At 37.4% G+C, this 24,231-nt stretch overlaps 1 protein-coding gene and 1 long non-coding RNA gene across 2 annotated transcripts in view; one reads left to right on the top strand and one right to left on the bottom strand.

Moving 5' to 3' along the window:
- Prosbeta1 (proteasome beta1 subunit) overlaps positions 1–24,231 on the bottom strand; it is a 276,237-nt gene that overhangs the window by 72,356 nt on the left and 179,650 nt on the right. The window lies entirely within an intron of this gene.
- On the top strand, positions 3,080–5,491 carry LOC117997020 (uncharacterized). The gene is made up of 2 exons (XR_011236665.1): positions 3,080–3,534; positions 3,621–5,491. It is a non-coding gene; the product is annotated as an uncharacterized lncRNA (long non-coding RNA).

The raw sequence follows: 24,231 nt of genomic DNA, 5'->3' as shown, positions 1-24,231 counted from the left end.
CCGTAGCATCCGCCTCCAGCACCACATTTCAAACGCATCTATTCTTTGCCTTTCTCTTGCTTTGATAGTCCATGTCTCTACTCCATACATAAAAATTGGGAAGATTAAGGCACGAACGAGACGGGTCTTGGTTTTGAGTGATATGCCTCTGTTCTTCCAAATCCCAATTAATCCTGTCATGGCATTTTTCGCCATCGCAATGCGTCTCTTTATCTCTGGCACACAACTGCCATCATTGCAAATTTGGGATCCAAGGTAGATGTAATTCTCTACGACATCCACAGATGGTATTATATTACAGTTGGACAGCTAGTCTACATATGTGTATCTAGTGGAAGTATCTAGTCTACATATGTGTTAATTCATCGGACCAAACGACAGTCTGTAATTCGTGAATGGTGTGCACCTGAAACTGCAAATGCCTTCTAATTGCTTACCTAATATAAGTCAATCCAATCCAATCCATCAGCCTGTTTGCGTCCACTGCTGGACATAGGCCTTTCCAAGATCGCGCCAAATTGGCGGTGCTCATTAGAAGTAGTGCCCATACTGAGCACGCTGGGCAGGCGGGTTGGTCAGCGCAGGGCTGTAGGCTATTTCGCACCAGTGACGCTGCTGCCCGTCTCTGGTCTGTATTATTTAAAGCCAAGCCATATGGAATGGTTATCCCGCCATTCTTCGGTCGTCATATCCTCGTCCGCTGATTTGCAGGGGGCACCACGTGCAGGTGAGGTTGACATTTGGGGTGCTAAGATGTTAGCGCACCCCCTTACCCCCCCTAATATAAGTCTATGTGATAAATTCTTAGCAGCAAGGCATTTAATAAACCTACTACAGATCAGCTGTCAGCATATTTTAGTTTAGGGCATAGGTAACCTCATTTTTTACTTCTGGAATTGCTCAGCTCCTAGATTGACAAATTTTGCCAAATTATCAATTATGGATTATTTAAATGTAAGCTTTTAAATGGTGCTGCTTTCATCTTGTTATCACCAGGGCCCAGGTATCTATGGGAGTGTTTCGATCTCCTTTCTGGTCTGGCCTCGTGGAAGACTTCGGCCGTGGCCAGTTACCACCCTACCGGCAAAGCCGTGCCACCAAGCGATTTAGCGTTCCGGTACGTTGCCGTGTAGAAACCAACGGGGTATGGGTTTAATATAAATTAAAAACTGCCACATCCCTTCCAGGTTAGCCCGCTTCCATCTTAGATTGCATCATATCATCACTTACTACCAGGGGAGATTGCAGTCAAGGGCTAACTTGTATATCTGAATAATAAAAAATAAAAAAAATTGCCAGCGGGAACCGAACCTGGAACTATTTGTAGCTCATAATTACGTTTAGGTCCGACGTAAACAATGCCATCAACGGCACAGTACCACAAGATATATGGATTGAAATGACTCCCAGATTCCTTTCTTATTACTGGGAAACTTCCCTTGCTCTCATAATTTTAGATTCTCTTGGAGAATATTTTTTCCGAAGGTTGGAATGGGAGAGGCGAGGTTAGAGGGAGAGGCCGATAAAATCCATACTTATAATATTTGCAGCCTCCGCACTTCACTCACACACGTGCAATGCGATTTACTTCTCTTTGGAGACTTTCGGACTGAATACAGGATGTTTTGATTGGAAAATTACTCCGAAAGTACAAAATTAAAAAATCCTGCTTCTTAGCTATTGTTGTAGGCTATGTTTTAAAAGTTTCTTGGCGGCTTTTATCAGTAGAATCCGCTGCCTAGATATACCTATTAGTGGAAACATAAGTTGGTACTTGTATTATACTAATCCACTAATAACAACTTCATTTTGTTTTGCCTGTAAACTCAGCATCAAAATATTATTACATAGGTATACTTAGTATGTGATAATATTTGTTGTTTTGAGTGTCTCATGTAATTATTGTGTTCTCATTCTTTGTAATGTCGTTAGCAATAAAGATTTTTTAATAAATGAATAATTAGTATGTAATTAAAAAAAAGTAAATTAATCGAACCTTTTGGAACAGCTGGTTAGCCACACAACTTGAGACATCCTATATCCTGGCTTTTGAATACGTACCCGTACGTATTCAAAAGCCACATTCGAGGCTCTAGATGAATGCAAGTGTTTATCTGAACTTGTACTCCAGGTAAATTAAAATAAATATTTGGAGCACCCTCTATAACGATCCATACTCACACAGATCCGCCTCCCCGGACGCCGAGCGTCGCGGCGCTAAGGAAAAAATGTACGATGCCATAAAAAATCACCGTCCATTCGCTCCCGGAATTTTTACCCGTTTTTTCCCCTCGGAGGGTCGCGCGTTGCCTAGCAACCGCCCGCCCCCGCCCACCGATAAAAGCCCGCTATTTTATAGCCAGCAAAAATGTACCTACGTTCTTTTTACTGGCATGGATATCGCTGAAGCAACTCATTTATCTTCTGTCAAGATTTCTATGTGAAAGATTAGAAAAAGTTATCTTGTCGAACTACCAGTTTATGCCTAAACTACGCTCAAAGCCCTTAAATGTTAGGAAAAACTTATCAGGCTGTGTTATGGTCACCGATTAGGTCTTGATGACTAAATCCATTTGGTCCTCTGCAGAATCATTATTAGGTAGGTACTCGTGTATTTGCCCGGCTCTGCAACTTTTCAAAAATAGGTACGATCGTCATCTATTAGGTACTACCCATATTAAGTACCTAAGTATATCACTACCCAGTACCCATATTATTATAAGTAAATGCGAAAGTGTGTTTGTTTGTTGGTTTGATGGTTTGTCCTTCAATCACGTCAAAACGCAACGGATCGATGTGATCTTTGTAAAGATCTGGAGAGTGACATAGGCTACTTTTTAGTCCGGAAAATCAAAGAGTTCACACAGGATTTTCAAAAACCCATATCTGACTGACTGACTGACTGATATGTATCAACGCATAGATCGAACTACTGGATAGATCGGGCTAAAATTTGGCATGCTGATATTTGATACCTAAGTAGCTATTATGACAGGAAGAAAGGATTTTTTTGATTTTTGGAAAGGTAAAATAGGGGTTTGAAAGTGTAGACCACGCGGATGAAGTTGCGGGTATTTAAAATCTAGTTTAATTGAGGCATGGAATCAACATTTGGGTTAAGTGCCAAAAAAATCAAAGTTGGAATTTTGCCTGTCAAATGTGCTACATTAGTTAGCCATTCCGTTACAAAGGTGCAAAGTGCCCAGTAAAATTTATTGTAGTTTTGAGAGTTTTTGGTAGATGGCGTTACGAGTAAGTGCCAAATGTTGTTTCTTTACAAATGGGTCGTGCGTGTATCCGATCATAGAAATGTCAATGTCAAAATTGTCAAAATAACATTCGTTGATTCGTTCAATGGTCATTTCATGGGCGTTATTGTTTCTTTGAAATAATTTGCATCTCAAAATGGACGATAACACAAAACAAAGAACAAAAAATAAAACTATAATAAGAAAATCGTTGAAGGTACAGGGAAAAAGTTATATGAACAGGAAAGGAAAAGTGATACCGGCGAAAATGCCACCGACTATGGAGGTTAGTATCTCAGTAACCATGTAGTTTATTATTGTTTCATTTTGAGTTGATTTTACAACAACGCTAAATAAATATTTATGTTACAGAAAATATGCAAATGTAAAAATCAGTGCCACAAATTAGATCATGACATGAAGTTGAGTTTATTTGAAAAGTTCTACCGTGAAGACTTAAAAACACAGAGAACGTATTTGATGGGTTTGCTTCAATTGCATAATATTAAGCGTCGTCGACATGGTAATTATACCGTACCATCTGATAGCAGACGACAAACGACCATTACATATGTTGTGCCTAAAGGTGATGGTACACTAATACCAGTATGCAAGAAAACATTTTCAGACATTTTTGCAATTACTAAAAAAGAAATAGAGACATTGATAAACAAAAAAAAACATGGTGATACGTCTTTTCGTGATAATAGAACTTCACATAAAAGTTTAAAGTATACGGAAGAGGATGTGCTTAGAGTTAAAGAACATATTAATATGTTCCCCAGGGATGAAAGCCATTACACAAGAGCAAAAAGCACAAAAGAATACCTTAGCCCTGATTTAAACATACATAGATGTTATAAAGCCTTTAATGAACTGCACCCTGGTAAACAAGTAACATATAAATTTTACAGAAAAGTATTTCGGAGATATTTTCCTGATTTAAAGTTCAAGAGGCCCAGAACAGATACGTGTAAAGTTTGTGATCGCTTATCTGCAGTAGTGCGATCTCAAAATGCACAAAGTCGGTCCGCAAAAGCTACTTTGGAATTACATCATCGAAAAGCTGAATCATCTCGGCAGATTATGGCCACAGATAGGGAGCAATCTCAACTGCCAGGCAGCAATACTATGACAATAGCCATTGATCTTCAGCAGGTGCTGTTTGTACCTACATTAACACACTCAGAAATGTTCTACAAACGCCAGCTTAGCTGTTATAACTTGTGCATCAATGTAGCTGATATTGGGAACTCTTACATGTGTCTTTGGCACGAAGGAATCTGTAGCAGAGGAGGCAATGAAATAGCATCATGCCTTTTGAGTTTTGTAAATAAAAGAAATACAAACAAAGACCATCTGATAATTTGGTGCGATAACTGTGCCGGCCAAAATAAAAACAGAATGATTCTGTTCCTATTGATGTTTTTAGTAGCAAATGGTCACTTCCAATCAATCGAACAAAAATTTCTTATAACAGGCCACAGTTTCTTACAGTGCGACAGGGATTTCGGAATTATAGAAAAAAGAAAAAAGGTTATGAAAAGTTATGTTCCTGAAGACCTAAAAAAAGTGATTACCGGTGCGAAAAATACATCACAACCTTTCCAAGTTCTTGATATGACAAGTGAATGTTTTTTCAACTTCCAAGCTGCTGCAGATGACATAATTGTGACAAAAAAGTTGAATATTTCAACAGCATCAAGGTTGCTAGTAACGAAAGATAAGCCAGGTGAAGTTCTCATAAAACAAAATTTCACAGACATAGAACCATGGAAGGTAGTTAATGTTTTCAAAAGAGGAAAATCTATTTCAGATTTAAAAAATGTGGAGTTACATAGACTTTTGACTCACAACACAATAAGCAAAGAAAAAATGAGGGATCTAGAAAGTATGATCGAATACTTGCCAGACAACTGCCAAGAATTCTACAGGAATTTGTGTGCTGATCATTAAAAAAAAACCTGGAAAAATTGCATTTATTAATTAAAACAAACATAAACAAAAAAATTCTAATATGGCACTTAGCCCCAATGATAATAAAACTGTATTGGCACTTAAGTCCTTATAAATTACAAAAACCTTGCATTTTGACCCATTTCTAAATTAGTTTTTAAATAATGTCTTTTTTGAAATAAATGTTTTTTTAAATTAGTATACTTAACAGGTGTGTGAATAAACAGTATTATTTGTAATCATTTGCACATAATAATGTGTCTTAATAAATGTTGATCCATAATAAATACAGTTTTATTTTATTTATCATCAAAATGTATTTTGGCACTTAGCCCAAATGTTGATTCCATGCCTCAATTATAAAAATATTGACTGGTAAGTAGGTACAATCAGAATTAGGACGCTTAGTAAACAGAAGAAATACAAACACAAAATTGGATATTCTTTCTAAGTAGTAGATTCGCAAATAAAGCCGTAACTTAATATTTGGAAATCAATTATCCGTAGACTTATTTGCTCCGGAAAATAACGGGATTAGGAAAATGATATACTGCCAGCCAAGTATTATTGTTTATGGTAGAGCTCTCTTTAATGACGCTGAGTAGGTATCTAGGGTGGTGTAAGCAGTAAAGTCTTTTGATCTATTTATTTATGTACAATGTGTCCTTATTGTCCGTTCATCGTAACTTGTCGCGTGGAGTAATATTATGTTGGCACCATTGCATTGTTTCTTTATACCTTAGGACTTAGGGTTTATTATTGTGTGATTTGCAATGCTGCCAACATAATATTACTCACGCCAAACGCGTCAATTTACGATGAACGGCCATTACCTACCTACCTAGTGTCCTAGTAAGTAGGTAATAGGTAATATGCAAGGCTTAATAAAATCAAAATATCTAGAACCCAGAGCTATATAGTATATAGTCGGTTAAAAAATGTATCACTTGGGTCTTTTAAAAAGCCGAGATTAAAATTACAAAAAATATGTCTTTTTACCGGGAAAATGCCTAATTTACTCTAAAGCATTCGATATATCAAAATGCAAGCAGTTTTACGTGGTCTTTACATAGACCTACTATTTAAAAAAACGGGCGTAGACCAGAGGGGACTATTAACTAGTATGTAACAAATAACACGCCTTCTCCTAAAAAGTTACGGTCTACATAACAGTTCTAAAAAAACTCCCCTACTTTTTAATACCAAAATAAAATCAACCTCATTGGCCGGGTTTCCCCTATAAAAAAGCTAAAGACGCGTGCTATACGAGCACGCGTTCCTCCATTCAAATTCAAATATCGAACGCACGCGCTCGTACGCCTCATACGAGCGGCTGCAAGTTATTATTGTAAACTTACCATTTTAAAATAACCTCCCCTTGTTCCTTTTAACGAAGTGATATTTAAAAATAGAGACCATCTAAAAGTGGTTGGTTTATAAAAATACGTGGGCTTGGAAAAAATATAAAATGAGTAGGGAACTATTTAAAAATAGAACGTTCCCCTTGTATAGGGGGACTCGCTTGATATATTGACGGTGTTACTTGGGATTTTCATAATACACAGCGTGTGTTGGCTCAGTGAGGCCGTAAGATTTGTCAATATACGGCATACTGTGGGCGCTATTTTGGTATGGTCACGAGGCAGATCGGGTTTCCTAGATATTGTAATGTTTACCTGTGTTCAAGTTACATTTTCCGGTCCTACTCCTGGGCCCTCGTACGCTACGACAATCGTAACACACATAAATGACGTTTGATAGTTCTTCAAAAATTGTAATGCGTATCATACATGGAGCTATGAATCAGCATATCTTTCAAGTTTTCTGTTTAACATACGTACTTAGCATACATTATTTATGATTTCAAAGCTTTTTCCACTTCTCTATAGAATAACAGGAAAATAATGTAAAGATAAGAAAAATATTTATGTATAAATTGAAATTAAAGCATTCAAACGGCTCTATTAACGAAAATGCTTCAGAAAATGTCAACAACCTGAACAACAAAAGATACAAAAATAAGGATCAATTTAATTATCATTACTCACGCTCCTCTAAGCGTAGTTAAAACCGTCAATTTATTATTATGGACCCGTATCCAATTTAAAACAACACACGCTCGCGTACCATTAGCTTAGGTGTTGGGGAGAACACATTGTTTTCGAACGGAGAACATAAAGAGGGGAATCCTTGTGGAGCAGAAAAAACAATTTAAAAATAAAATGAAATAATTATAAAAGGGGAGGGCGCGCGGCTCGTGTCACGGCCTCTTATTTATTTCCGAGTCTCTTCAGCTGCGTTTGAATATCGAACGCCCCGTGCTATACACGGCATATGGCGTGAAAAAGTTTACAGATAAAAAGTAGGTACTTACACCTGTTTGCGAGCGAAACTTTAGTGTTCTTTGAGGTTTTTATGTGACAATTGACATGCGCCTTATGAACTAAGTACGTAACGTACCTAACTAAGTATGTATGTGCGTACGATTGTACTTATGTGTAGTGTGCACGGAGTGGAACTTTCAATCCCGGCATTGAGCTTCCGAAAAGCAACTAAATCTAGGGGTAAAATAGGAATTTGAAATCTGTGTAGTCCACGCTGACGAAGTTGCGCGCATAAGCTAGTGACTTATAATTGAGAAGGTAGTTTTTAAAAATTGTGGTAATATAACCAATTAAAAAAAAAACTAAATGCGGGTACAAAATTAATTATTATGGGGGTAAAGTTTACGATCGTGATTTACAATTTGATGTGTGATTTTGCGTTTCTGATAACAAATTACTATCTATAGACTATTCTAATAATCATTATTATTATACGAAGGGTGGGGATTAAAATACAGATTCTAGATAACGTTGAAGTGTATTTTGTTTTGTCATTGTTGGGAAAATTCATAGGGTCGGAAATTGGTGTCTTTTAAACCCAATGTTTTTAGGTATTATGTTTAGAAAGGTCGACTGAGAGCAGAGTCTGTTTATGTAAGGCAATAAAGACCATTGATATAATTTTTAGGGTTCCGTACCTCAAAGGGAAAAACGCAACCCTTACCTGTCTGTCTGTCAAGAAACTTACAGGGTGGGTACTTAGGTAAGTACTTCCCGCTGACCTAGAATTATGACATTTGGCAGGTAGGTACCTAGATCTTATAACAGACATTAGGGGAAAAATCTGAAATCCGTGAATATGTGGTTAGGCCACACAAAAAAAATTAAATTGTGGTCATGAACTAATAATTATTAGTATTTTCAATTATCAAAGTAAGATAACTATATCAAGTGGGGTATCATATGAAAGGGCTTCACCTGTGGATTCGAAAACAGATTTTTATTTATTTTTATGAATCATAGTGTTTGATTAATCGTGCAAAATGTCGAAAAATACGACTGTATTACGGTGCGCCAGCCTGATTCGCACTTGGCTGGTTTCTTTTCTTTTGTACAATAATACTAAATCAATAATGTATAGGTATACTAAAACTCTGTGCCCCTTTCACTTTTCACTGCGGAATTTTTCAAAATCGCTGAGAAGGTGGAATTCCCAAAAAAATCCTAAAACACGCAATTCTTCATTTTTGACCGAAAGCCCAAATACTTCATGGTTAGATTAGATATGACTTGAAAAACGACAGACTTACATACACAACTTTATCCCCTATTTAAATCCCTTAAGGGTGGTAATTCCAAAAATCCTTTCTTACCCATTACAATAGCAGTCAGTCAGTCAGTAAGGACAAGTCTTTTTAAGTGTAGTAGATTCCACAAAAAATCGAATCGCAGTTTTGGACCTACTTATTAATCTTTATCTGTCAAAGTAGGTAGTAATTTCGAAATTCTTAAAGGTGGCAAGTAGATTTTATCAGATCGCCTCCGAGGTGGCGCGGCGGCACCTCACTATGGTCACTTAATTACTGACCACCCGGAACAATGTGACCAAAATGTTTGTTTTACTCTGTCCTTATTTATTAGTCAGAGGCCAGAGCCGATGCAAAAAAAAAGGCCAAGTGCGAGTCAGGCTCGCGCACCGAGGGTTCCTTACTACTGTGGTATTATTTCGACATTTTGCATAATAAATCAAAAACTATTACGCATAAAAATAAAAAATAAATCTGTTTTAGAATGTACAGATAAGGCCCTTTTATATCATACCTATAGTTATCTTATTTTGAAAATTAAAAAACTAATTATTTGTTCACGAACACTTTTTTTGTGGTTTAACCACAAATTCACGGTTTTCGGATTTATTCCTTTACTTGTGTTATGAGGCTTACCTACCTAGCAAATTTCATGATTCTAGATCAACGGGAAGTACCCTATAGGTTTTCTTGACAGACACGACGGACAAACATACAGACCGACGACAAATTAGTGATCCTAAAAGGCTTCCTTTTTTCTTTTGAGGTACGGAACCCTAAAAAGGTTAAGATAACTACATGAAGGTACCTACTATGTATTTAGAGTATAAGCAGGTAGGTACCTACACTTTTTTGCAAGCGTTTCTTCGATAAGCTCATATATTAATATATTTTTATTTATTTTTATTATTATACCATAACGTGCACTGTCCTTACAGGGGAGTCCTAATGCGACAGTGTACCTACTCTAATCTATCTTATACCTATTAACAATAATTATACTTAAAATTAAAAAATTAATTATTTACAACGACCATTATTAATCTACTACTTAACGGCTATCTTATAGTTATGTGTAACTAATAATCCACATTGCTATCCTTGTGAGCTCAGTCAGAGAGCAACAAAAAATATCTATTTTTTCGGCTACGAAGTTAAGGGTGCGGAGTGCGCGCGTCAGCGGCGCCTGCCTGAGCAAGTTGGTACGCCCGTACGGCACGGCCAGCAGCGGCGGGCGGCGGCGTCTCCGCTCCACGTACCTCTCCGGGGCACACAGACTAACCTGCGCCAATGTCTGCATTGCAAACCTTCCCTCTCAATATCTTGAAGATGTATATAAGAAGATAGATATATATGTTCTCTAATCATTTTTAAAATTGCATAAAACGCATGTAACTCCGAAAAGTTAGAGGTGTGTGCTCGGAAGCGAACCTCTAATCCTCCTAAAAAGTTGCCAGCATCTTAACCACTAGGCTATAAGTATCACCGCTTATATTTCGGAACAAATTAATGGGCCACAATCTTAAGCTCTCACCTATACAGCTGATTTAGCACAAAATCAGCTCAACAAAAGCACATCTCACAAAACATCTGCAACCGGACACCTATAACGGACCACAATGACTACTGCACATAAATCTACTCTACACAATCTACAATTATTTTAACCATTGCTTTTTTTAAACTGAAATATCCTAAAACGATCATCGATCGTCCACCCCCGCTTTGTGTTAAAGAGTGAACTTTTTCTGGTCATTTTAAGGGCCATTGTTAAAAAGATGTCCCGAATGGGGGACATTTTTGCTTAATAGCGTGCAGCTGTATTTTTTGTTGTTTAAGAAAGTGCGTTACATGATATTCGGATGGTCAGTTAACTGAGATATGCGGGCATTATTTTGAACTCGAATCTCTTATTCTGTACAGTCTACACATCGGAAATAATATAAGATCTAAGCTCGTCCACAAACTGAAGTATTTTCAATCGGTCGAAATTTTATATCTTGATTTAATTACAGCCTCTACTTAATATGTATAAAAAGTTAGTGGTACTTTGTGTTTCAACTTTAAAAAACTGTGTAACCTATGTAGAAACAAAGTACTTTAGTACCTACTGTGTAAAGTGTAGATTCAGGCAGACACCAAGGATGGTCGCCTTTTTATCCTTGTTATAGCATTTTCTTTCACTTTTCTTTCAAAGTGATTACTAGCTTTATTGAAATGCATAGTTATACTATTTTCTATCGCCTTAAAATGTAAGTATTCCTTTCAGCTAAAATTTATGAGGTGAATAACTTATAATAACTTTAACCAAGCAATAATAAAAAAGTCATAGTTTTGGCGAAAGCTTGGTGAAAGCGTACAGTTCCAGCGTGACTGACAAGGGTGATTCGAAGACAAGTAGATGACACGTGATGTTCACAAGTTCATACTCAGTTTTGTGTGTGTGGGTGTGTGAGTGAATAACCATTGCACATTCAAACAATAATAAAATATGAACTTACTTTTAAAATCTTAGAAAGAAGTTACAACTAGGTTGTTCGAGTTTTGTTTTGAGGGATAGGTAATAAAATAATGGTGTTAAGCGATTTTATTTTTTTGTAGTAATTGTAGTCATTAATCGGTCCAACTACCTGCTTGCTTTATTGCTTTATCTGTAATCATTGCGTAAGTCATTAACATGATAGAGGTTTGGATAACAATTTGTGATCTTTAATGTAAAGCGAGGTTTAAACGAGGTTTAGATTAGCAACAAAACTTGCAGAAGTTGACTTCCGCAAGCTATTTCTACCGTGTCACGTCAAGCTCACTTCCGCAAGTTTTGTAACTTGCTGCCCGCAAGTCACAATTAATGTATGTAGGCACACGTACAATATTGCTCGTAGTGTAAACAATTCTGCAAGTACTTGCGGAATAACTTGCAAGAAGTTCTTGCTAGTCTAAACCTCACTTTAGTAAATTAGTAAGTACATAGTTACCTACATAGTTAGAGAAGCTGTGGTAGCCTAGTGGTCAGGACGTCCGCCTTCCAATCGGAGGTCGGGGGTTCGACCCCGGGCACGCACCTCTAACTTTTCGGAGTTATGTGCGTTTTTAAGTAATTAAAATATCACTTGCTTTAACGGTGAAGGAAAACATCGCGAGGAAACCTGCGTGCCCGAGAGTTCTCCATAATGTTCTCAAAGGTGTGTGAAGTCTGCCAATCCGCACTTGGCCAGTGCGGTAGACTATGGCCAAACCCCTTCTCACTCTGAGAGGAGACCCGTGCTCTGTAGTGAGCCGGCGATGGGTTGATCATGATAGTTACCTACATCTCTGTAAATAGCTCTAAAGGGATTTTCAGCTTTCAAACTTTAAAAGTTTCATCATTACTTTTTGTTCGAACATAAATAAGACAGTTATAGGTTTTTAAAGTTCGTTGGGAGCATTAATTTAAACACTAAACTATCTCCGTCACATGCAATGAAGACGAACGACCCGTCTAATGAATGACGCGAGTTTGGTCATAGAATAGAATAATGTGTGTAGACTGTAGATGTGGCGGTCTGCTTAATGCTTTGCCTATTTCATATTTTTTTGAAATAAAAACTTCTTTATGGCGATTTTGCGATGAGTAAAAATGTCAATGTCGCATCACCGACATGCTGATGTTCATAACGATCAACCCATCGACAACTATCTACTGCTCAGTAGAGAGTTGGTCGATGGATCTCCTCTCAGAATGAGAAGGTTTGGCTGTATTTACCACTCTGGCCAAGAGCGGCCTGGCAGACTTTACACACCTTTAAGAATATTATTGAGAACTCTCAGGCTCGTATAAGTAATATATTCTTCACGATGTTTTCCTTCGCCGTTAGCAATTGATATTTAAAACGCACATAATATTATAACTCCGTAAATTAGAGGTGCGAGGCCGGTAGAGAGCCCTTGACCGCTCAAATAAGAGGCCGACGTCTATGTGATGCACTAAAATAAGTAGAAAAAAATTAGTGAGGCATGCTTACGCTTTATTACGCTTTACTTCCATTATATTCCGTACTAATATTATTAGACACACTATCACATTTATAAATGCGAAAGTATGACTATTTGCCTGCCTACCTTTTTACGACTCAACCGCCGAACCGATCTCGAGAATTTAAGCTCAGAGATAGCTTGTATAAGAAATTGTGGGTGAGAAAGACTGAACTTTTATCTCAACGGACAGAGTTTGGCTGTGTTTGTCTGTGCTTTTGTTTTAAGGGCTCCGTACGGCAAAAGAAAAAAGAAATCCTTCCAGTGAATCCTGGCGCCGTACCTACCGCAAAAGGAAAAAGAGATCCTTCCAGTGAATCCTGGCTCCGTACCGCAAAAGGAAAAAGAAATCCTTACAGTGAATCCTTCTATCCTAGTCGTAGAAGTGCTCCTATCAATCATTTTGAGGCACTAATCCTTAAAAATAGAAGCAAGTGACACCTCTGCAGTTTAAACTCTTTGCCAAAAAAGCTACAAGGCGGAACCAACACTAAAGTTCAGTCGCGGCACTTGTTTCTCCGCATGGAAGCCAACTTTTTACTTGGGTTTTTTCCACAGATAAAAAATATTGTAACACGAGCCGAACGGCATGCGGATGTTCAGTCAACGATCCATTGCATGCCAGTTCTGTGGTTTTAATGGGTTTTAAGTACTAAAACTTTAAGTACCCATAAATTGATGATTATTTATATTATATTCATCATGATCAACTCATCGCCGGCTCCCTACTGAGCACGGGTCTCCTCTCGGAATGAGAAATAATAAATGCGAAAGTGTATTTGTTTGTTGGTTTATCCTTCAATCACGCCGCAATAAAACCACGGATTGATCTGTTTTTTTAATGGATATAGTTGAAGACCTGGAGAGTGACATAGGCTACTTTTTATCCCGGAAAATCTAAGATACTTACCCACGGGATTTTTGAAAAACTAAACCCACACGGATGAAGTCGCCCGCGACTTGCCCGCATCAGCTAGTCAATAATAAGCACCTTTTTGAAATCGAAACTGAAATAAGTTTTTACACGAATTTCTTTAGCAGTTTTGCATTTTTCTTCGTCAATTTTTTCAGATCAGCTGCAAGTTCGCTCTAGCAGGAAATGATGCTCAGGAATGAGGATATATTCTCGTTAATTTGCTTCATAAATCATCGAGAATGTTCTTTCTGGCGTTTCTGGTCGGTAGGAGGCGTCGATTGGACCTTTTTGTCGCCGCATTTCTAACGTCGCTTCGGCGAATATCGGGTTTCAAAGTTCTTTGGAGTTTTTACGGGTTATTTTTTTAATTGGACATTCAGAATTAGCAAAATTTAAAACTTCTGTTTCTGGTGTCTTTGTGGACTTTTCTACACTAATATTATAAAGAGGAAAGGTTTGTATTTTTGTACGTCTGCAACGAGTAAACTGAAAAACTACTGGACCGATTTACATAGGCTATATTTTTATTACTAGAAAAAATAAATTGCACCCCTACGAAGCTGGGGCGAATCGCTAGTAAGTAATTGAAAAAATATGAGTAGGCAAGTTGATAGCTGCCGATGATGATATTATAATATGATTGATAGCCGAATGAATGCGATGCGTTGCACTGCGATGCGATGTGATTCGATGCGATGCGTTGCGTTGCGTGGCGTTGCGTTGCGATGCGACGCGAATCGATGCGATGCGTTGAGGCATCTTAGTTTGAAAATTTAAAATACCTACATCTTATTTTTTTTTGTGACGTAACCACAAATTCACGGTTTAGGTACGGATTTATTCCTTTACTTGTCCTGTATCTGCCAAATTTCATGATTGTAGGTCAACGGAAAGTACCCTATCTAAGGGTTTCTTGACAGATACGATAGACAGACGACGAAGTGATCCTACTTTTTTTTGTTTATTTGAAAGTAATCAACAGCGTAATTACATAATTATTATTTAAAACTAAATTTACTTTTAACAGAAGGCCACAAGAGATTACTTAAAATTAAGTATAATGAAAACTATTTTAATTGAATAGATTTAGAATAAGTGTATACCTATACAATAATAAAATTACAACAGTGTGTGTATGCTTGTGTGTGTGTGTGTGCTTGTGTGTATTTTTTTTCTATAAAAGTTCCCTTTTTCCTTTTGAGGTACGGAACCCTAAAAACGCAACTTCTTTTGAAAATCACACATAAATCAGGCCATATTTTTAATATCTAGTTCCGGACCTCTTCCCCGGGGTCAAATAAGTCAGTATCGTACGGCACTTGGCGTATTCCCAAAACTATCATAACGCTATTCACGATACATGTTGCTGAAATCGCTTCCGAGAACGCTTCAAGGTGGACCCAGAACGGAGAATCTGTATCCGTAAGCTATAAACTACAAATATTTTGATAGTATAAAAAATTAGCTCTACAAAAGTTTATATTTTCCTAATATAAATTTAATTTAATTTAATTTAATTATTGTATATACCTACATTTATTCTAAATCTATTCTGTTAAAATAGTTTTAATTATAATTTTAAGTAATCTCTTTTGGCCTTCTGTTATACCTAGATTTAAATTTAAATAATAATTATGTATTTACGCTGTTGATTACTTTCAAATAAACAAAAAAAAAAATAAAAAAAAATATTATATAGGTACATACGTGGGTACATAATATAAGTACCTCGTCTAGGGAAAACTTCGACCCAAGTACTTAACAATGTAAGTATTGGGTGGTTAGTAGGTATTCATTTGTAAAAACACGCAAACACAACTAATATAAGTAGGTATAGAATTTTCATGGGCGTCATTGAACCAGATTTCCCGGGGATTTCAAAATTCCCGTTTTGGTGGAATATTGCTGTCGTTTTTTCCCCATTTTCCATCGAATTTTCCACCCATGATTTTTGTGTTCTACGGCGTAGCACTACGTCGTAGAAGATTATAAAGGTTCCGTAACCTACCTACCTACCTCATAGACCTAGTACGCGTCAGGTCAATTATATATTCTGTGGTCAGGTCGAGATGACAATCGGGGTATGAGGCGGGGGGACGACCCGCACACCCGCACATCCACTCACCATGCGCGCTATCCCGCACTCGGTTAGTGCGAGGGCGTGCTCACCCCGCCATCTCGGCCTGTCGTGTACTACAGCTATACCTCTTTGAGCGCAGTAATTTTGTTCTGTAATCGTGAAATTGTGATCTCGTCGCCGACCCACTACTGAGCACTGGTTTTCTCTTAGAATGAAAGGGGTCTAGGCCCTAGTCCTTCACGCATGGCCATGTGCAGATTGCCGATTTACCTTTAAAAGGAAATTATGGAGAAATCTCAGGCATGCAAGTTTACTCCGAAAGGTTAGAGATTCGTGGCCGAGATCGAACCTCGGACCTTCCGAACAGATTTTTTATTTTTATTTTTTATAAAAGAATATTAGCCATGTTAAATGACTAATATTCCCCTTTCCTCTCCAACTAAACGTCAGGCTTGTGCTAGGAGTAGGTACGACAATAGCACAAGCCTGACATTTTGACAATTGCCAACGCCTATCACTAGGCTATCAGGCTATCATCGCTATATTATCGTGATCATCATAGTTAAACGCAAAAATACTCAAGAATAGTTTTCCAAAACAGATGTCATTGCTACCATAATAATAAAGGTTCTCATGCGTCTTGAGTTTTGACAATAGTAAATGACATTCGGATACCCTCAATGATTAGTGGCGATCCGCGGAAATGCCTCGCGGTTCAGGGTTCGAGTCCCATGGGACCCGACTCATTAGCCGCGCCACCTGTGCTGGCCGCACGTGTGCGTTGCAGCGACATTGCGGATTTAGACATGTTATGAAATGCCTAGATTCAAAGTAACTTACTTACGCACAATCTATTTTCCTTCGTAAACAATACCTAAGTAGGTATGTACTTAGTTCATCAGAACTTTCAGACGTTTCGTCGTGTTTCCTGCCAATCCACGAATATTAAGCCCAAAAATTCAGTCTCCGAAGAGGAGCCGCGCCCAATTGTAATTCAATAGCCGCGCCGTAGTTATTTTTTAGGGTCCCGTGACCAAGTGAGTCCATCCATGAAACAAACCACGAGTAAGGGCATTTGTGCACTCATCCGTATTCCGTTCGTATCCGTGATTCTTCGAAGTGGCCATCATACATATACGTACTCATTCGATTCGTATTGTTACGGAATCCGTGATTTCACCGATAAGTGCTCAAACGCCCTAAGTATCAATGTAGTCTCTACCGTTCTATGTGATGCTAGCTTAGCCCAATAGGCATCTGCGTTTTTTAACGTTTAGTAATCTATCGTGAGTGATATCTATAAATATATAAAAAAAGGTGACTGACTGACTGACTGACTGACTGACTGACTGATCATCAACGCACAGCTCAAACTACTAGACGGATCGGACGTGGATCGGACTGACTGAGATTTGGCACGCAGATAGCTATATTATGACGTAGGCATCCGCTAACAAAGGATGTTTGAATAAATAACCGCTAAGGGGGTGAAATAGGGGTTTGAGATTTGTGTAGTCCACGCGGATGAGTCGCGAGCATAAGTTAGTTTATTATAATTAAGTAAATATATATGACTGAGAAATGAGTACCTACTACGTAGATAAAGGTGGTATTTTAATACCCTTACCCTTTTTACCCGGCTTCGCAACGCAAGGAGTTATTTGTTATTTGAAAGTAATGATTTTTTGTTCAATGATAGGTACTTATGTAATTTAATCTAGGTACCTACCAGATAACCAGTCATTTCAATAATAGGAACGTGCCTTCAATACTTTAGCTGTAACATAGAAACTAAACTTTTTGTGACATAGAACAGGATTTCACACTTTCGAGAGCTACATCTTAGATAAGTACGGTTCACACTTTAGTCGTGTATCCCGGTACTTAATGACAAGATACAGGAAAACGTGCCTTAAAGTCACAGATATACGGTATATTTCGTTTAGAAGTATAACTTTTAGTTCGTTCGCAAAGAAATGTATAAAGTTTTGTGGTTTCCGAGAAAGGAATTAGATTAAAATCGAATGGTATAGGTAGGTATACCTAAAAGGCTAAAAGTTGGCAATACTTTCTTTAAGTATAACCGTTGATAGGGTTATTTTCTACATCTCAAAAATTAGTACGTAAATCTTTTAAATTTTATGTCATTTTGATTGTGTAATGCGTAGGTATATATTGATTGGTGTGATGAAAATGCTACGCAGATTATTTTATAGATCACCTACATTAGATATGTAGGTGATCCTGAGTCCCATAACCCAACTCATAGCCAAACCTGCAATATAGCTAGTAAAGAACTCTCTTTTTACGGCCTTTATTTCACACTACGGGAACGGGATATAAATTATAATAATAAAATCCGATCAAGATGTTCAAGGTTACAATAATTCGCGTAGGGCTAAAAATTGGTACGAATGTTGGGAACATCAATATGTCGGAGATACTCGGCAGTAATCGGGACGCAAACGTTGTCTAGTGGCGTTGATCGAGTCTACGCATTATGACACAATCTGGGTTACCATGGACACGTAAGAAAAACAATATGGTTTGAAGATGGTAAGAGAAACGACTTGTGTACTTGTGTAGAATCGTATCCCGCGTTTCTATTAAGCCAACATGATAACCCTGTAGATAAACGCCCAATAGAAGGAAATACGACGATCCTAGAGCTCTCTGCCGACATCAGAAGCGGGATCAGTGTTGGCACAGACCGGGAACAACGGGAACGGTAATGATAATTGGCATACACTGTTTGAACAACAGAACGAAAACATGCGTGAACGGATTGCCACCTTACAATAACCTAAAACCAAATTACCGTGGAGATTTACCCGAGTTTGATTACCTGATAATCAGGCACGGATTCAAGATCATGCACGACGAACGATTATGACGTATGAAATCAAAATCAAAATAATTTATTCAAACTACGAGGATCCGAGCTATGGCGTTTACAACTAATATTCCTTTGCGGGACGAGCGCGACGAGGGCAGCTGGTGAGCGACACGTAGATGTCTGCGTCGTACAACCAATTTTAGGCATATTGGAACATAAAGGTGATGTAAATGCATTTTCTTAAGATTCCTGTGCTGAGTGCTCGTTGTTTAAATAAAGTTTTACATTCAAGTTTAACGCTGAATGTGTTAATAATGTGGTTTCTGTGGCTGCTATTGGTCAAACACGAATGTTCAGTACCTACGGAATGGATTTTATGTTGTGTACGTGACCGTTATACGTTAAAAGCTCTAAATTTAAATAGAAGTTACAAAATATGCACATGATAAATTTAAAAAAATGCCAGTAGGTCATGTACCACTCGAAGTGACGTAAACAATGTAATTGATGATCATGATGATGAGTAAGGTGATCAGTAACAGCTCGAGTAGAGACTCTATCGGCCATATGAAGTTTGACCGTGCCAGTAGTAATTACGTAGTCGCAGCCCGGTAGAAATCGGTGTCTCTTGGGGCAACTTGAGAGTCCGTGGGCGCGCGATGCGCGTTTAGCTCTGGTGGAGGTCGGGGTCTTGAGAGACCGTAGCGCAGACAGGTGCGCGTGTGTATAGGAGATGCACACGGATGATCCACTGTGATGGATGTGAGAGTGAAACCGCAATCCACGGGGGATGGATGTGCGTGGGCAATTACAATTGCTCGTTGATCCACTGTGATGGATGAGAGAGTGAAACCGCAATCCACGGGGGATGGATGTGCGTGGGCAATTACAATTGCTCGTTGATCCACTGTGATGGATGAGAGAGTGAAACCGCAATCCACGGGGGATGGATGTGCGTGGGCAATTACAATTGCTCGTTGGCTGTGGGAGCCGGGCCGATAGGAGTGTTGACTCGAGTGTTTTCAGAATACATTTTTTGGTTGAATTATTTTTGATTTTTAAAGTAAACGACTGATACATGGCTGTGGTAAAAAAAAATGATTGAGAACCTATTTGTTTTGTTTATGAACAATAATGCGAAATAAACTGTAGCTCAGTTAAATGGTTTCTAGATATTTGAGATAACTGGCGATAATGATTTTAATAATTCTTAGATTTTCTCTATTGAAGTTGAAGTCAGAATTGGCCGAGGAATCAAGTACTCGTGTGTAAGTGTTTAAATAGCTACTCTTTGGTTGTTTTATTTCTTCTCAGAGTAACTGCAGCTGATGTACTTCACACGAGGGCGTGTGCTGCTAAGAACAGGAGTGTCGGAGATACTCGGCAGTAATCGGGACGCAAACGTTGTCTAGTGGCGTTGATCGAGTCTACGCATTATGACACAATCTGGGTTACCATGGACACGTAAGAAAAACAATATGGTTTGAAGATGGTAAGAGAAACGACTTGTGTACTTGTGTAGAATCGTATCCCGCGTTTCTATTAAGCCAACATGATAACCCTGTAGATAAACGCCCAATAGAAGGAAATACGACGATCCTAGAGCTCTCTGCCGACAAATATAAATCGATGGGGACTTTTCACAATTCATTTTCATTAAAAAAAAAGTTTCCAAACATTTGTACCAATTTTTAGCCTAATGCAAATTATTGTAGCCTAAGTATGTCTATTTTAACCGGACTATAATAATATAATTTATATCCCGTAGACCGTAGCAGTCTGTAGTGTGAAATAAGCTTTAATACTTTATACTACATAGAACTGCCCCCCGATTGTGTAAGAAAAACGTATTCATCGTTATCGTAATCGTCCAAAAATTCTGCCCTTTGATTGGTTGGTTCGCTGTTTACATTTTTTCACAGCCAATCAAAAGGCAGAATTTGTTGACGACTACGATAACGATGAATACGTTTTTCTTACACAATTGGGGGGCTGATGTTGACGAAATTTGGTACCTCTAAGAGATAGTCTGTATCCTGGGAACGGAACTTTTCTCGGAAAATCAAACAGTTTCCTCGGGATTTAGAAAAACTAAATTGACGTGGACAAAATAGCGGGCATTATCTATTTTTTACAGGGATAGCTTTCATCCTGAGAACGGACACACACTACTTTTTATCCCGGAATGTGTTATATATTTTAATATCACCTAATCACACGGTAAGCCTTACACACCTTGCAGGATGTCCTTCGCAATTCACCATAAATATGACAATCTCAGCTTTGAAGCATATTTTGCGACAATCCTTTTCAATCGCCTAAGGGTTTTGCGTATGCCATTGTTGACACACAAAACACTTGCGCAGGCGATTATTTGACAAGGATCTTTCTCTTCTATTTACTGTGAAAAGGTGCTCTATTTTAGCGTAGGGTAAGGGTACTAGTCCTCGACCTAGTTACCGCAAGCGGCAATATAGCAAGATTTAGTATTTAAAATTCGTCATAAAATTATTAATTTTTCAAAGAAGTACCTACACAGTACACATATTCGATAGTCTCTGAAATTTACTAAAAATAATTACCGTAATATTGCAGATTTAAACTATTCTCGCTAATTGTTTGCAGCCATCGGCTTAAGAATAATTTTATTATTATTATTGTCTATTAAGGCGGTTGTTATACACATTTTCAATTATATTAGACGTGTTTAAGTCGTGTAGTTTTTTTAAATTTAGGTTGCAATCAAAACTACTGGAATGTGGTGATGCGGCCTAAGGCGATTGCCTAAATGTCTATTCACTCTTGATTTGAAGGTACTTATTACATATTATAAATTCCTAAGGCCTAGGTTTTAATAGCAATGTTTCCTTTGGATTTCGAAATAGTCGGTGTGACATAATTTTATAATTACATATTATATATTTTATGATTATATATATTTTTATTTAGCTCACTGTCCTTTTACTTGATTAATTGATAGGTATTTGATATAGGCCCATATAAGTATAAGTATGGCATTTTACCCTAAAATCAGTAAAAGGTGCGTTTTAGAATGGGTTGAGTGCACAACGAATATATACATAACTATTCTTTTGTCAATAAGTGTTTATTTGCGAACGCATCTGCTGCATACACATGTGTTACAAATGAAATGCCGATATCGATTTGGAAATATCAAAGGGTGAACATTTTACCTACTTTGGAGCGACGTGATTGATGGTGGGAAAAATTGATCTAAAATATTAACCACAAGGTGAAATTGCAGTCAAGGGCTAACTTGTATCTTAATAACAAAAATCTAGGTAAGTATTATTAATTAACATCAAGTGTAAGAATTGTATGAAGTATTTAGCCTATAAGCTTGTGTTCTGTAAATAAGACTAGATTACCTATTGTATCTTGGCTGAGTTATCAACCAAATTAGCATTATAGACTGTTATCTAAATATATAAAAGGAAAAGGTGACTGACTGACTGACTGACTGACTGACTGATCTATCAACGCACAGCTCAAACTACTGGACGGATCGAAATTTGTGTAGTCCACGCGGACGAAGTCGCGAGCATAAGCTAGTTATAGATAATCTTGCAGTTTCTAAAACTATTATCATTGTTACCCCTTACCGCTTCTAAGCCCATAAATTAGGTTGTTAAATAACGGTAGTTTTTTATAACATAATGACTTTTACTAATTACAATAACAGACCGTTCTATAACCAATTGTTTGAAAAAAAAACAAAGCAATAAAACTTACTGTTGCAAAATTATTGTTACAAAAGTAAATCAGCTCCATTTTTACGCGCTACCTCTTTAAATAAATGTAGTTTAATATTCCACAGGTAAAAATTCATTCCCAGACAGAAAAAAAATTGCTCTATAAAAGCCCCGGTGAAAGTTTTGTAGAATCTGTCCGAACAAACAGGCATAAATGTAAGGTTTTTTATATTATCATGAGATCGGTCGAAAAAATTGGCCTTTCTCCGAACCGAAGGACCACAAAAGGGTTTTAGATTTCACGAACCAAGGACTCTTTTTGCAATATTTGAAAAAATACACAAATGTCATATCCTGCGGCGAGCATTGGTATTTTAATTTTTATTTATTTTTTGCCCTCCTGTCCTTACCTAGGAAAGAGACGATGGTATAGGTATACCTACATAGACTGTTTTTGCAGGATGACTACACAACAACTACACAATATTCAGAACTTTGATTATGTACCTACCTAGTATCTACCTACTTATTACTCAGAATTTCAATAATCTGTAATGGAGCTTTCATTATAATATGAGATTCATTTGTGTCAATTACCTGAATACATCTAGATAACTTGTATGCTTATTCAATAGTAAATAAAGTCTAGCAAAACGAAATAAGATATGTACCTACATTGTACGTGAACAGCAGCCTAAATGCAATCATCTCTCTCGCGGAAATCTAAGTAGGTACAAAACGATGCAAAAGCTGCTACTGATTGTGATTGAGTTACCGCATAGGAATAAAACAATGATATTATATGGGTATTTAAGAAAGTAAAGACTGAAAACTACGACATTGGGGTCACATTTGTAGAGCACTACTTATCTCTTCTACTCTAGTGCGTTTTGTATCTTCTGTCTTCGTCATCACCGAACACAAAATTTAAATACGTCATTTACTAAGTATTATGAACGTAACATGTCTATGGTATGCTATAGTGTGCGATTGATAAAAGGTCAATAAAAAATAATGAATATTATATTGACACGAGAATGCTGTGCGGTGTGCCATGACATGTCACTTTTGATGGACACTCACCTTTTGCGCCCTTTGCAATGCAAGCACGCGACCTTTCTGTCCGTATGTAATATTTACACGACAATTCGTTTATAATGTTTCATAAAAGATTCTAAGAAAATCATTTAAAAGAGTGCATAATTTTTATGTTAACGTTATGGGGATGTCATAATTGATTGATTTGTGTGATGATTGAATGACTTTATTTTGTTCTTTAATGATAATCATACAGGATGTAACCAACTCCGAATTGCCTACTTACGCAACGTGCGTTGACTTCTGGCGTCAGTCAGATGTTTTATTTGCAATATATCGGGAACTTTTTCAAAATACAGGATTATTTAAAAAAAATCGCGTTTTTTTGTGTTATCATATCAGTAATCATCATTACTATCACCTGTCTTCGTTTTTGCTAGCGTTTTGGTTACACCCCGTATATATACCTAAATATTAGCAGTAAGGGTAACGATATAAGTATACCGTACACAATATATGCTCATAAAATAATAGCGTAGGTATACAGTGCTTTTTTGTTGATAAGTAAGACAGAAGACACAAAACGCACGAGACTAGAGACTAGAGACTAGGGATGCTACAATTATTAATGTAGCGCTCTACAATTAATGTGACCCAAATGCATTTTATTCTAATTTAAGTATTCACTTTAGACGTGTATATAGCGTATCTAGTTCTTTAGGTAATATCATCGGTTTTACTTAATTTAAAAAACTGCATTATCATTTGGAGTGAATATTTTTTACGACACTTCAGTAAAACA

Source organism: Maniola hyperantus, chromosome 4 (genome assembly GCF_902806685.2).
Source record: "Maniola hyperantus chromosome 4, iAphHyp1.2, whole genome shotgun sequence".
In the NCBI taxonomy this organism is placed as follows: domain Eukaryota; kingdom Metazoa; phylum Arthropoda; class Insecta; order Lepidoptera; family Nymphalidae; genus Maniola; species Maniola hyperantus.
Note: the sequence above shows the minus strand (reverse complement) of the source record. Positions and strands in the feature narration are given on the sequence as shown.